General features: G+C 36.9%; 1 long non-coding RNA gene across 2 annotated transcripts in view; it reads right to left on the bottom strand.

Moving 5' to 3' along the window:
• The window catches only part of LOC104993774, a 63,376-nt gene that overhangs the window by 42,452 nt on the left and 7,648 nt on the right, over positions 1-13,276 (bottom strand). For both annotated transcript variants that reach the window (XR_825873.1, XR_825872.1), the window contains one exon: positions 9,639-9,765. This is a non-coding gene — a long non-coding RNA (uncharacterized LOC104993774). The remainder of the gene's footprint in view (positions 1-9,638; positions 9,766-13,276) is intronic.

The raw sequence follows: 13,276 nt of genomic DNA on the forward strand, positions 1-13,276 counted from the left end.
TTTAATACCATTCTTTCTTAAAAGAGCCACTAAGCTTAAATGGTATTCTAAATATAAACAGACCAAAATGTAAACTGTAAAAGAGTCAAAAGTTTACTTGGGTGCAAGCCTTTCAAAAGAAGATAAAAACATTCTAGTTAATATCTTTGAGGTCTTACATTTGCTTTTCAACTATAAAGTTGCATATTACATAGGAGAATAACCCAGATTTTCACTACTTCTTATCTCTGAAGTACTTATGGGTTATTAACTGAATGTTTACAATTTTTCCATCCAATTTTTGCAAAGTGTTCAAGTATTGTTCCTGTAGAGAAAGCAAACTTCTATTAGCAGGTTAATGTCTTCCTGCTGCTTATTAACAAATGTTGCAAAGGTACTCAGTATCCTGCTAAATATTTCCACATGTTCCCATGCATAGATAACAGTATTGAAAACTTCAATACTGACCCTTCAGATAATCATTTCTTTATAATTAAACTTGAATATATTTAATGAATTGAATCAACTAATAAGCATATGATATGAAAATACTTCAAGCTGGCCTATTCTACCTAATACAACTAGGGTCCAATTTCAAAAACCAGAAAATATAGCCTAGGACCTCAGTGGTTATAAGGCAGGAAAGCACTGCCAGTAATTCTTCAAGGAGTTCAATCTCAATGCCAAAAGATCCCAATGCCCCTGGACGAAGTGAATTTTACAGTTCATACCTGATCAATGTATTAACCTAGAGAAAAGTCTCTACTGCTAACCTCTAACCTCAGCCATACTCTGGGTAATATTTCTACCAAAAATTGGATTAGAAAATTAAAGTTTTTTAAACTTGAAGCTGGGAGAGACTGCTACAATGTTGTATCCAAATAAACTTCAGGGAGTTTTATCAATGAAATGGATTGGAATTTAATTAATGAATGCCCAGTTCTATTGCTGAATACACAAAACTACATGAGAAAAGAAGCAGCTACCACGAGAAAGTCTTTGAGGTTCTGTTCTACTATATGCTCAATATGATTCAACGGTGTGACACAACTACCAGAAAAGCTTACATGCGATCACAGTACGGAAATTACCCTGGTGGTGATAGGTCATGGGATAAATCTAATGAGAAACACTGAAAGGAACAAGGTCAGGCTGGCTTCAGATATTTGAAGGGCTAGAAGGTAAAAGAGTCTTGTTCTGTGAATCTCAGAAGACAGAAACTATAGGGAGAAAGATTTGACTTCAATGTGGAAAAGAGCACTGTAACTATTGGAATCACCAAAAAAAAAAAAAAACCCATGGAATGAGTAGCTTCTGTGGCAAGTTTCTTGTCACAGGAAGTACAAATGTTTTACTATTATCTATTAGAAGATTTACAAGCAATTCACACATGGATTTATAGGAAGAAAGGCAGATAAGCTATATAAATACACTTGGCACAGTGTCTGAAATAGGAGATATTCAGTAGGTATTATGTTTTTCCTTCTTACTTCCTTACTATGGGATCCAGTTAATCTACAGAAGATAGCCACCCTTTGAAAAATATTCTGCCAGTCCCTTACCATGTATTTATGAAGCCACGACACAGACAGAGGGTTTGCTGATTCCTGATTCTGAACTGCCAATTCAGACTTTTGGTTGTTCTAAGAATATGCATGATATAAAAAGATCTCAATCTCCTTGAATCACACTTCGAAGCCACAAAAATCTCCTGTTTCTATAACAGAATGTAAGCTACTACAAACATTTTTACTTTATTTCTAGGACACATTCACAAATGGCAATTTCAAGGGACAATTTAAAATTCCATGAAATTCTACAATTCACTAGAAGTCTATTGGATGAAGAATAACATTCCAACAAAAATACTGTACATTTATATTTCAAATTTTAGACTACAAAAAAAACCCCATCTAACTACTCTGAGTAATATAAAACTTTAGGAAAGATTGAAAACACCAAACAGAGGGTTTCCAGCTAGCTGAGGGCAATGGGGGCGGCCTAAATCTCCATATCCTCAAAAACAACATGGAATAACAAGAAGAACAAATAAAACTGCACAAAACCATACCCTCAGTATACGTAGACAAAGAAAAACCCCACAAAACTTCAAGTTATCTATAACTGAAAAAAAGTGGGAAAGGAAAAAGTGACCAAATCCCTGTTAGTAATTATTCACACTCCCACAGGAAGCCTCCTAGAGAAGAAGCATAGTCTGCAAATACGCAGAGGAGAGACGTGGGGAGCTAGCAGCAGGCCCACAACTGCTCTGAAACAACCACCCAGAAGAGAAAGACTCCCCACAAGAGTGAAATATTGAAAAAATATTCCCATAGATTAAAACGTTACTGCAGGGAAGGGCTAGAAAAGCACAGGAGATCCATGTTGCTAACCTTTGAAAGTCATAGCTTCTAAGAGAAGAAAACAGGTGGGAAAAAAAAGGAAAGGTCCCTTTGGCAACTGGATGGTGAAAGAGAAAAGAAACTAACAGAGTAATTTTTAGGTTTCTGCAAGAAGAAAACAAACAAACAAAAACCCACAAAACAAAAAATCAGAGGATACTTAATCCATCTTTCAAAAACCCACTACAGAATGAGGACTTTACTCCATTGACATGAGAGGGCATCTCAGAACTAGGAATTCCCCAAAATCTAAAACAACACTCTCAAATCACAATGTAATAAAATTAGAAATTATTAATGAAATGTAAAAATTAAGTCTACCTGGAAAATTTTAAACTATTTCCATAAAACAACTCTTGGGCAAAAGGGGGAAATACAAATGACTGCAAAGCTTCTGAGAAAATGATACTGAAAAATTAAAACACTACACCTCAGAACCAATGTGTATATATATGCTTATAGCAATAACAAGGATATAGGACTAAACACTAAGGATGATTAAAATGGAACATATTCATCAATTGAAAACAATGAAGTCCTGATCCATGCTACAAGACAAATGAACTGTGAATGTTTTCTATGCTGATTAAAAGAAGCCTGTCACAAAAGGTCATATACTTAGCTATCTTTTTATAAAATGTTCATAATAAGCAAATACATAATAACAGAAAGTAGATTAGTGGTTGCCAGGTGCCTCAGAGGAAAGGAGTATTAATGGGTATGGGTTTTCCTTTGGAGATGAAAATGTCCTGAAATTAGATAGTGGAGATGATTTCACAACTCTGTGAATATATTAAAGTGTACACTGAGTTGTACACTTTAAAATAATCCATTTTATGGTACGTCAATTTCATCTCAATACAGCTGTTATTTACTACAAAGATAAAAAATGAGTTATGTTCCCAATTAAAAAACTAGAAAAACAACTACAAAGTAAACCAACAGAAAGCACAAGGAAGATAAAGGCAGAAAATAAAGGGATAAAGAATTAGAAAGAGTAGGCATGGACTTCCCTGATGGTGCAGTGGCTAAGAATCTGCCTTCCAATGTTGAGACAATGGTTCAGTCCCTAGTCTGGGAAGATCCCACATGCTGCAGAGCAACTAAACCCATGAGCCACAACTACTGAGCCTGTGCTCTAAAGCCTGGGGACTGCAACTACTGAGCCCCCAAGCCACAACTACTGAAGCCCAGGCAAGCCCTGGAGCTCATGCTCGGCAACAAGTGAAGCCACCGCGATGAGAAGCCCATGCACCGCAACTAGAGAGTAGCCCCGACTCGCGGCAGCTAGAGAAAGCCCATGAGCAACAACGAAGACCCAGGGCAGCCCAAAGAAATAAAGAACAGACGTAGTTAATCAAAACTCTATTGTTTTGAGAAATTTAATAAAAGAAACAAACTCTTACCCTAACTTAATGGGGGAAAAAGGAGAAAGTATATATACACAAATATAAGAAATAACAGGAGAGAAAAACCATTGAAACAGAAAATTGAAAACTGTAAAAGACTACTTTTCAGGACTTCTATACAAGTAATTTGAAATTCTAAATGAAATAGATAATTTCCAAGAGAAATACAGACTACCAAAACTGACCCCATGGGAGATGGAATGTTTAAACAAAAAGAAATAATTACCAAGCGACCACCACAACAACAACAAAAAGAAAAACCCACACATCAAAAAAAAAAAAACAAAACAGGCTCAGATATTTTTACAGAGTATTAAATCAAACCTACAAAGATCAAGTAGTCCCAGTGCTCCATAAATTGTCCCAAAGCATAAAAAATGAGGAAAGGCTTCCTATTTCCTTTTAAGAAGTAAGTATAAAATTAACACTTAAACTTGTTAAGGACATAAGAAAAAAGAAAATTATAAACCAATATCACTTATGAATATGGATTTGAAAATACTAAAAAAAGTGACAAAATCTAACTCCACATTAAAAAAAATCAATACATCACAATCCGGTGAGAGTGGAGAGTCAGACTATATAGAAACTTATAGGCCATAATAAGGCTTGTAGGTTCCAATCTGAGTGTGGAAAGAATGCAGCAAAGTTTTGAGCAGAGGAGTGAAATGATCTAGTTTATATTGGAAAAGCATTGCTCTGGACATAAAGAATTGATTGTACAGGTGCACAAGCAGAAGCTAAAAATCATGTAGGAGACTCTTATACTCCAGGTGAGAAATTATGACAATTTGCTCTACAGGAAAAGTGGGGAAAATGTGGAGAAACACTTCTCTTTCTTATATTTCTGGATATTTTAAGAAATGGGTAAAAAGGCTTACTGATCTACTGAATGTTAAGGACAATAAAAATCAAGACTGGCTCTAAGATTTTTGGCCAAAGGTCCTAGAAATATGGAGTTATCTCTTGCTGAACAGAAAAAACTTCAGGAGGAACAGACAAGGAAGGTAGAAGTTCAAGGAGAGAATTAGTACTTCAGTTTTAGACCTGTTCAATTTGAAAGGCCTATTGGACATCAAAGCAAAAATACTTTTGCAAAGTGTTAGAGATATGAGATAAGATTTTTTTAAAGACCTAAAGCATGAAAAGAGTTGACCTTGAAGGAATAAAGAGCATTGTAGCCAAAGGAAATTTGAGACTGTGGTACAGGGTTTAAGTTGGGCTTACAGAACACACTGGAAGGCCAGTGAGCTTACACATGGGAACACTAGACAGCAGGAATTAAAAAAATAAATGATTTAAAAAAAGAATCTCACTATAACATAGTACTAGATAATATACATTTTGGTATCTGAATGCTATGGTCTGAATTGTGTCCCCTCAAAATTCATTTGTTGATGTCCCAACCCCCAACGTGATGGTATCTGGAGATGGGCTTTGGATAATTATGGTCAATGAAGTCAAGAGGGTAAGTCCCTCTTGATAGGATTAGTGCTCTTGTTGTTCGTTGTTATTCCATCCCTAAGTTGTGTCCAACTCTGCAACCCCATGGACTGCAGCATGCCAGGCTCCCCTGTCCTTCACTATCTCCTGCAGTCTGTTCAAATTTCTGTCCATTGGGTCAGTGATGCTATCTAACCATCTCATCCTCTACCACCCTTTTCTCCTCTTGCCTTCAATCTTTCCCAGCATCAGGGAAAGCATCACTTTTCCAGTGAGTTGGCTCGTCACATGAGATGGCCAAAGTATTAGAGTTTCAGCTTCAGCATCAGCCCTTCCAATGAATATTCAGGACTGATTTCCTTTAAGATTGACAGGTTTGATCTCCTTGCAGTCCAAGGGACTCTCAAGAGTCTTCTCCAGCACCACAATTTGAAAGCATCAGTTCTTTGGCACTCAGCCTTCTTTATGTTCCAACTCTCACATCCATACATGACTACTAGAAAAACCATAGCTTTGACTATACGGAACTTTGTCAGCAAAGTCATGTCATTGTTTTTTAATACGGTGTCTCAGTTTTTTGTAATCTTTGAATTCTTACAAAAAGACGAAGACAAATATGTTTCTCTCTCCCTCCCTCTCTGCACTCACAAAAAAGAGGAGCTCATGTGATGATACACAGTAAGACGGAGCCACCTGTGACCCAAGAGAAGAGGCCTTAGTATAAAACTTATCTTGTGTCTGAATTTTAGACCTCCCAGCCTCTAGACCTATAAGGTTTGAGGCACTGGGTCTATGGTATTGGCTATGTCAGCCCAAGCAGACTAATACAGTAGAAATGGAGTTATATTGAACAAAAATGTAAAATATATGAATGGCTTTGGAATCATTCTAGTTCCAAAGTTTGGAAAAATTACCAGTGAAAGCCTGAATACCTTGAAGAAAACAGTAGTAGCCTCAAGATCCTCTGACACTGCAAGTGAGAGTTTGCAAAAGGACAAAATCTTCCTGAAGACTGGAGAAAAGGAGATCCTTGTTACAATAGAAGCAGAAATTATGGTAATACTATTACCACAGTTTAGAAGAAACCAGACAATAAGCAAAATATTGAAACTGCTACATGGTTTCTTCTTGCTGCTTATAGTAAAACTCTACAGTGCTATATTGCAGAGAGAACTATTAAACAAAAAGGATCCAGAACGTCATAGTTTTGAAAATTCTCAGCCTCTCGAAGTGGTAAAAAATGCTAAAATTAAGAAATAATCTTTGAGCAAAAATGAAATCCAGGGTACTGTCAGGAAAACATGGTCCAAAACTGAAGCCCAAGTTGTAACAAATCTTCTGTAAAAGACTCAGAAAGATGTCTCAGAATGCTGTTCAGACAGAAAAAAAGTTGTGCCTTACAAACCTCTCAATCAAAGGGCTGCTAGGAAACAAGAATGTTGATCCTTGGGACTTGCTTGGTGGCCCAGTGGCTAAGACTCTGCACCCCCAAGGCAGGGGCCCTGGGTTCAGTCCCTGGTCGGGGAACTAGATCTCCCATGCTGCATCTAAAGATCCCACATGCTGCAACTAAGACCCAGTACAGGTAAACAAATAAATGAAAAAAATTTTTAAAAACAATGTTGCTCAGAAAGGACCCAAAGAAATTTGCAGGTGTAGCTTGTTGACTAATGGAGCAACAAACCAAGATTCACAGGACATCCACAAAATTCCTAAGATAAAAATTATCCAGAGGGGATCCTTATGTGTTAGTCAGTTCAGTCGCTCAGTCATGTCCAACTCTTTGCAACCCCATGAACCGCAGCACACCAGGCCTCCCTGTCCATCACCAATTCCCGGAGTTCACCCAAACTCATGTCCATTGAGTCGGTGATACCATCCAAGCATCTCATCCTCTGTCGTCCCCTTCTCCTCCTGCCCTCAATCGTTTCCAGCATCAGGGTCTTTTCAAATGAGTGAGCTCGTCACATCAGGTGGCCAAATTATTGGAGTTTCAGCTTCAACATCAGTCCTTCCAATGAACATCCAGGACTGATCTCCCTTAGGTTGGACTGGTTGGATCCCCTTGCAGTCCAAGGGACTCTCAAGAGTCTTCTCCAACACCACAATTCAAAAGCATCAATTCTTCGGTGCTCAGCTTTCTTTATAGTCCAACTCTCACATCCACACATGACCACCAGAAAAACCATAGCCTTGACTAGACAGACCTTTGTTGGCAAAGTAATGTCTGCTTTTTAATATGCTGTCTAGGTTGGTCATAACTTTCCTTCCAAGGAGTAAGAGTCTTTTAACGCTTACGGCTGCAATCACCATCTGCAGTGATTTTGGAGCCCCCCAAAATAAAGTCAGCTTTAGGTGTTAGCATTCTATTTTTCTCAGGTCACAGATCACAGCTTGAAAATTATGGTCTGGGGTAAGAGCTGTGGTAATAAAAGAAACTAGGGAAAAAACATAATTTGGAGTTTGAAGGTAGAACTAAGGATACTGAGGGACTAGAGCAGGGGAAGAGTTGGGAGAAGTGTCTGACATGATTCATGTTTTTGCTTTAAACAACTGAATGGGTGGAAATGCCACTGACTAAGATGAGGAAAAGTAGAAGAAGAGTAAGTTTAAGCTGATGGGGGAACAGAATTAAGAGTCTGCACATGAACATGTGAAAATTGAGACACCTGTTACACATACAAGCAGAGATGTAAAGATGCTGACTGGATACGCAGGTATAGAGCTCATCATTGACTATCCTAAGTTTGTTCCCATCTCCCCACCAGTGTATAACCTTGTTTTACTTCTTCACAGGACTAATAATTATTTGAAATTATCTTAGTTTTTTTCCCATATGCTACTGTCCCCCTCTACTAGAAACTTAAGCAAAGACCACACATTTCATCTGCTTATTTGTTGCTTGTGAATGACTGCATTGATACCCCTAATTCTTTTTCCCTTTATGGTCTGACTTTGCAGTTTCCTACCTTTAAAAAAGTAAAGTATATTTCCCTCTCCCTTGATTCCAAGTTTTTCATATGACTTGCTTTGGTCAAGTCTCAAGATGCCTTGCATGTTGCAGATTATGCTCTTATGCTTGTGCTGTGACCATAAAAAGGACATGCCAGAGCTGGCCTTCTGGCCCCAAGTGGAGGCTGAGACAACCAGCCAAACACGAGTAAAATGGAGCCTCTAACCACCCTACAGTCATATCAAACCAGACAAAAATAGCTGATCATGACTTAGATCCACTGATTCCCAGTCAGTCTACAAACTTGCAAGCTGTAATAATAAAAAATCATTATTTAAAATCACTGAGTTTGGGAATAGCTTATTACACAGCAATAACTAAGTTATATACTTCTATTTTCCAGTGCCTAGAATAGTGCCTACAATATAATAAGAGCTCAATTTTTAAATAAATTATTTAATTCAAAAGGAAATGGATAAGGAATAGCCAAAGAGGTAAGGAAAACAAGAAGTGTGAGATATCACAGAGGCCAAGAGAAGAGAATGTTTTAAGACAGACGTGATCAAAGCGGGGTAATGGTACTGAGGTCTATTAAAACAGGATTGAGAAGTATTTATTCGATATGGCAATGTGGTTATCAGTGGTAGCCCAAAGGAGGGAAGCCAGATTGGAATGGACTGAGTTTTAAAATGTTAAGAAATAGCTACAAGGAAGAAAATTCCCATGGCTCCAAGCTGTCAGTCTCCTCTTTGCCATCCTACCATTCTTCCTTGAAGATTTCTTTGCTTTCTGATTACTTAATCTTGGTTATATAACCTGGGATATTTTTCCTACAAAGAATAGGAATGAGCATGACTATTTTCTTTCTTATCTCACAGTATACAACAAGGCACTGGTTCAGGGTCATACAATTAAAACAAAAGATAAAAGACAAGAACTCTAGCTGCTCTACTCCATGTTTTAACTAGCTGGCTAAGGCAGGCCAATCATTGATCATCAGTCAAAAACCTGGGATGTTTACCTAAAAAATAAAAATCAACCATGAAATTTAAATCTCATAAAGCCCTATGGATTGACAGATAATGATGGACTCCTGTTAGATTCAAGCACAAGAATAAAATATGGCTATATAAATCTAATACCAAGAGCAAGCCTTAAGTCTCATTACCATATTCAGAACTGATAAGCAGCAATTTATAATCCATGATTAAAGGAGACAAGATTTATGTTATTTTTTCTATTTCAATGTCTTATTTTGGAACATTCTAGGTGCTTCCCATATGATGTCATTTGTAAGAATACAACTAAATTCTACCACACTATTTCTTCAACTTAACTGAAAAACATTTCATTTTTATACAATCTAGCATCCTCCACAGTTTCTTAATAAATAAATATTGCTTTTCACACATTTATATAACTATCAGTAAGCCTCAAAGTTTTTCAACATACCAAATTTTTCCATATGCTCTTTCCCAGCACACCCAAATATCTGAGAAGCAAGTGGGTGGGTAGATAGTCCATGCTTTTTGTTCAGGATGTCAAGATGTTTATCAAGTGGACTGGTCCTATATGAAAACTAAGAGAGTGGGGGAAACAAATTGTAATAGGTACTTAACATGATAGGTATCTTTTTTATGCTTATTTGAAGTCTGGAATAAGCTAAAAATATACAATGTGAATAAAATCAGTCAGAAAATGCTTTCCAGGGAAACATGAGAAGGAAAAATAATCAAGTGCCCAAAGAGGTGTTAATTCTTTCAAGAAACATGTATAAAGAATCCTGTTATGTGACAATAACTACTCAAGACATTGGGGATAAAATGGTGAACAAAACAGATAAAGTCCCTGCTCATCTAGTATTTATATTTGAGGGAGGAAGAGATAAAACATAATGAGGACAGAAATTAAAATGTAAATAGTAATGCTATCAATATAACAAATAAATTCAAATAAAGGGATAAAAGACAGAAGGTGGAAAGTGTTATTTTATAGAAAATAGTCTAGGGAGATCACATTAATAAAGTGACATTTCAGCAGGGATGTGAAGGAGCAGGAGTAAGTCATTTGGATAACTTTTGGAGAGGAGAATTCTAGGCAGACAGAGAAGCAAGAGCAAAGTCCCAAGGCAGGACCAGTCTTGGGTGTTTGAGAAAAAATGAATCAGGATTAGGATAAAGTAACACTCAGAGTGCAGTCACATCTGTTTCCATGGTTCTAGAATAGAGAAACACAGTTCCTACTGCAAATATTCTACAAAGGGGAGGCTGTTTCTTGCTATTTTACCTACTAGACTGCAAACACTTTGAGCACAGGAACTCTTCTTCATCTACCTCTGAATATGTATCCAAAATCTAGCATATAGCCTGCTACATGGTAAACATTACATAAGTAATTGGTAAACAGAGATTTTTTTTCCTGGTCCGCAAATGGGTTCTAAAGGGAATAGTAGGCACATGAAAAGATGTTGAACATTACTAATGATGTGAACTAGTGATGTCCAACATCACTAATCGGTAAAGAAATGCAAATCAAAACTACAGTGAGGTACCACCTCACAGAACAGCCATCATCAAAATGTCTAAAAATAACAATGCTGGAAAGACTATAGAGAAAAGGAAACCCTCCTACACTGTTGGTGGGAATGTAAGTTGCTACAGCCATTATGGAAAACAGTATGGAGATTCCTCAGAAAACTGGAAAATAGAATTACTATTTGAGCCAGCAATCTCACTCCTCAGAATATATTCAGACAAACCTATAATTCACAAAGATACATGCACCCCTATGTTCACAGAAGCACTGTTCACAATATCCAAAACATAGAAACAATCTAAATGTTCATCAACAGATGAATGGATAAAGAAGATGTGGAAGATGTTGTGTATGTATGTATACGTGTGTGTGTGTGTGTGTGTGTATATATATATATATATAAAATAGGATACTACTCAGCCATAAAAATGAATGAAATAATGCCATTTGCAGCAACATGGATTCAACTAGAGATTATCATACAAAGTGAAATAAGTCAGAAAGACAAATACCATATCACTTATACATTGAACCTCAAATATGGCACAAATAAACGTATATACAAAGTAGAAATGGACTCAGACATAGAGAACACACATGCAGTTGCCAAGGGGAAGGTAGAGAGTGAGAGGGATGAGCTGGGTGTTTGGGATTGGTAGATGCAAACTATTAAATTTAGAATGGATAAATAACAAAGTCCTAATGTATAGCATAGGGAACTAGATTCAGTATGTTGTGATAAACCATAATGGAAAAGAATATAAAAAAAATGTGTATATGTATACAACTGAGTCACTTTGCTGCACAGCAGACTGTGTCACAACACTGTAAATGAATCATACTTAAATGTTTAAAAACCTCAACATAAGAAAAAACAGGCTTACAAGAAGAAAATTATTTAGTTAAATACGAAAAGCAATTTGACAGTCCAAACAATAAAGACAAAATGAGCTGATAAACGGGTACTGTGTAATCTGTGAACACAGAAGTCTTTAAGTATATAGAATTATGTATTTGGATTCCCATAGGTAGAAATTTTTTTTGAAAAAGAAATACAAACAAAAACACCTTAAAATACAGAAAATGTTCATATCTAAGATGAAAAGAAGTATGAATGAAAACAAAGATACACAATGCATGTTTCTAGTCAAGATGGACTACAGAAAAAAGATTTACCCTTCTAACTTTTTTTTTTTTTACTTTAAAAAATTTTTATTTATTTTTAGCTGTGCTGGTTCTTCTTTGCTGCACATGGGCTTTCTCTAGCTGTGGACTTCTCACTGCAGTGGCCTCCCTTGCTGCAGAGCATGTGCTCTAGAGTGTGTGGGTTTCGGTAGTTGTGGCGCACGGACTTAGTTGTCCCACCACATGTGCAATCTTCTCAGGGACTGAACCCCTGTCCCCTGCATTGGCAGGCAGATTGTTTAACCACTAGACTACCCTTCTATCTAAAAAAGCCAAAAACCTGGACAAAATATAGAAAGCAAATGTTTTCAGACAATGTACAATATAAAGCTTAGTACAGGGATCTCTGAAAGAACTCGCAGAGAAGAGTAATGGATAGAAGAGAGCTCTCTGATAATCTGAAGAGAGTTCCCCTTGAGTTTTCAATGAGTCTAATCAACACTACTAAGACCAGGGGAAAAGTCACTGGAAAGGAGCAGGCAGAATAATTTCCAATGTTCCCTTAATGCCAGGAATGATTTTTATTCTCAAAACCACAATGGTAAGATCTTTTAACACAAAGGGCATCAGTGAAATCCTGAGGTTACTGCATCAGTAGCAGTGTCCGTTTAGCCTTGGAATAATAAAGTCCATTCCATTGAAGCTAAAAAGCTTCAAATGGATTAAAGATTTGGATTCGAATCTCAAACGGATTAAACCAGTTCTAAAAAAACAATTATCCTAAAAAAAACTCCTAAAGTTAATGGAACATAAAAATTCAACAACCAACAAAGTAAAATTTACAATGTCTAGCATTCAATCACAAATTACACGTGCACGTGTGTGTGCCCAGTCGAGTCTCACTCTTTGCAACCCCATGGACTGTAGCCCACCAGGCTCCTCTGTCCATGGGATTTCCCAGGCAAGAATACTGGAGTGGGTTGCCATTTCCTCCTCCGGGGGATCTTCCTGACTCAGGGATTGAACCCACATCTCTTGCGACTCCTGCATTGGCAGGCAGGTCTTTTACCACTAGCACCACCTGGGTTACACAGCATGCAATGAAGCAGAAAAGTGCAACTTGCTAAGAGTGGATTAATCAGTCAACAGAAAAGATACATATAACAGAAGTAGTAGATGAGAACTTTAAAACCATTACTACGAATATTCCATTTGTTCAAAAAGGTAGAAGAAAGCATGAACATAACAAAGAAAAATATGAAATGTATTTAAAAACTGATCCACATGAAATTTTAGAGATAAAATATACATTGTCTGAAATGAAAAGTAAACTCAGTGGAATTAATATCAAATTAGACAATGCAGTATAGTTTAGTAAACTTGAAGAAGCAGTAAACTAAAACATAAGGAGGGGGGAAAATCTCAAAATA

Source organism: Bison bison, unplaced genomic scaffold (assembly GCF_000754665.1).
Source record: "Bison bison bison isolate TAMUID 2011002044 unplaced genomic scaffold, Bison_UMD1.0 scf7180017864244, whole genome shotgun sequence".
Lineage (NCBI taxonomy): Eukaryota > Metazoa > Chordata > Mammalia > Artiodactyla > Bovidae > Bison > Bison bison.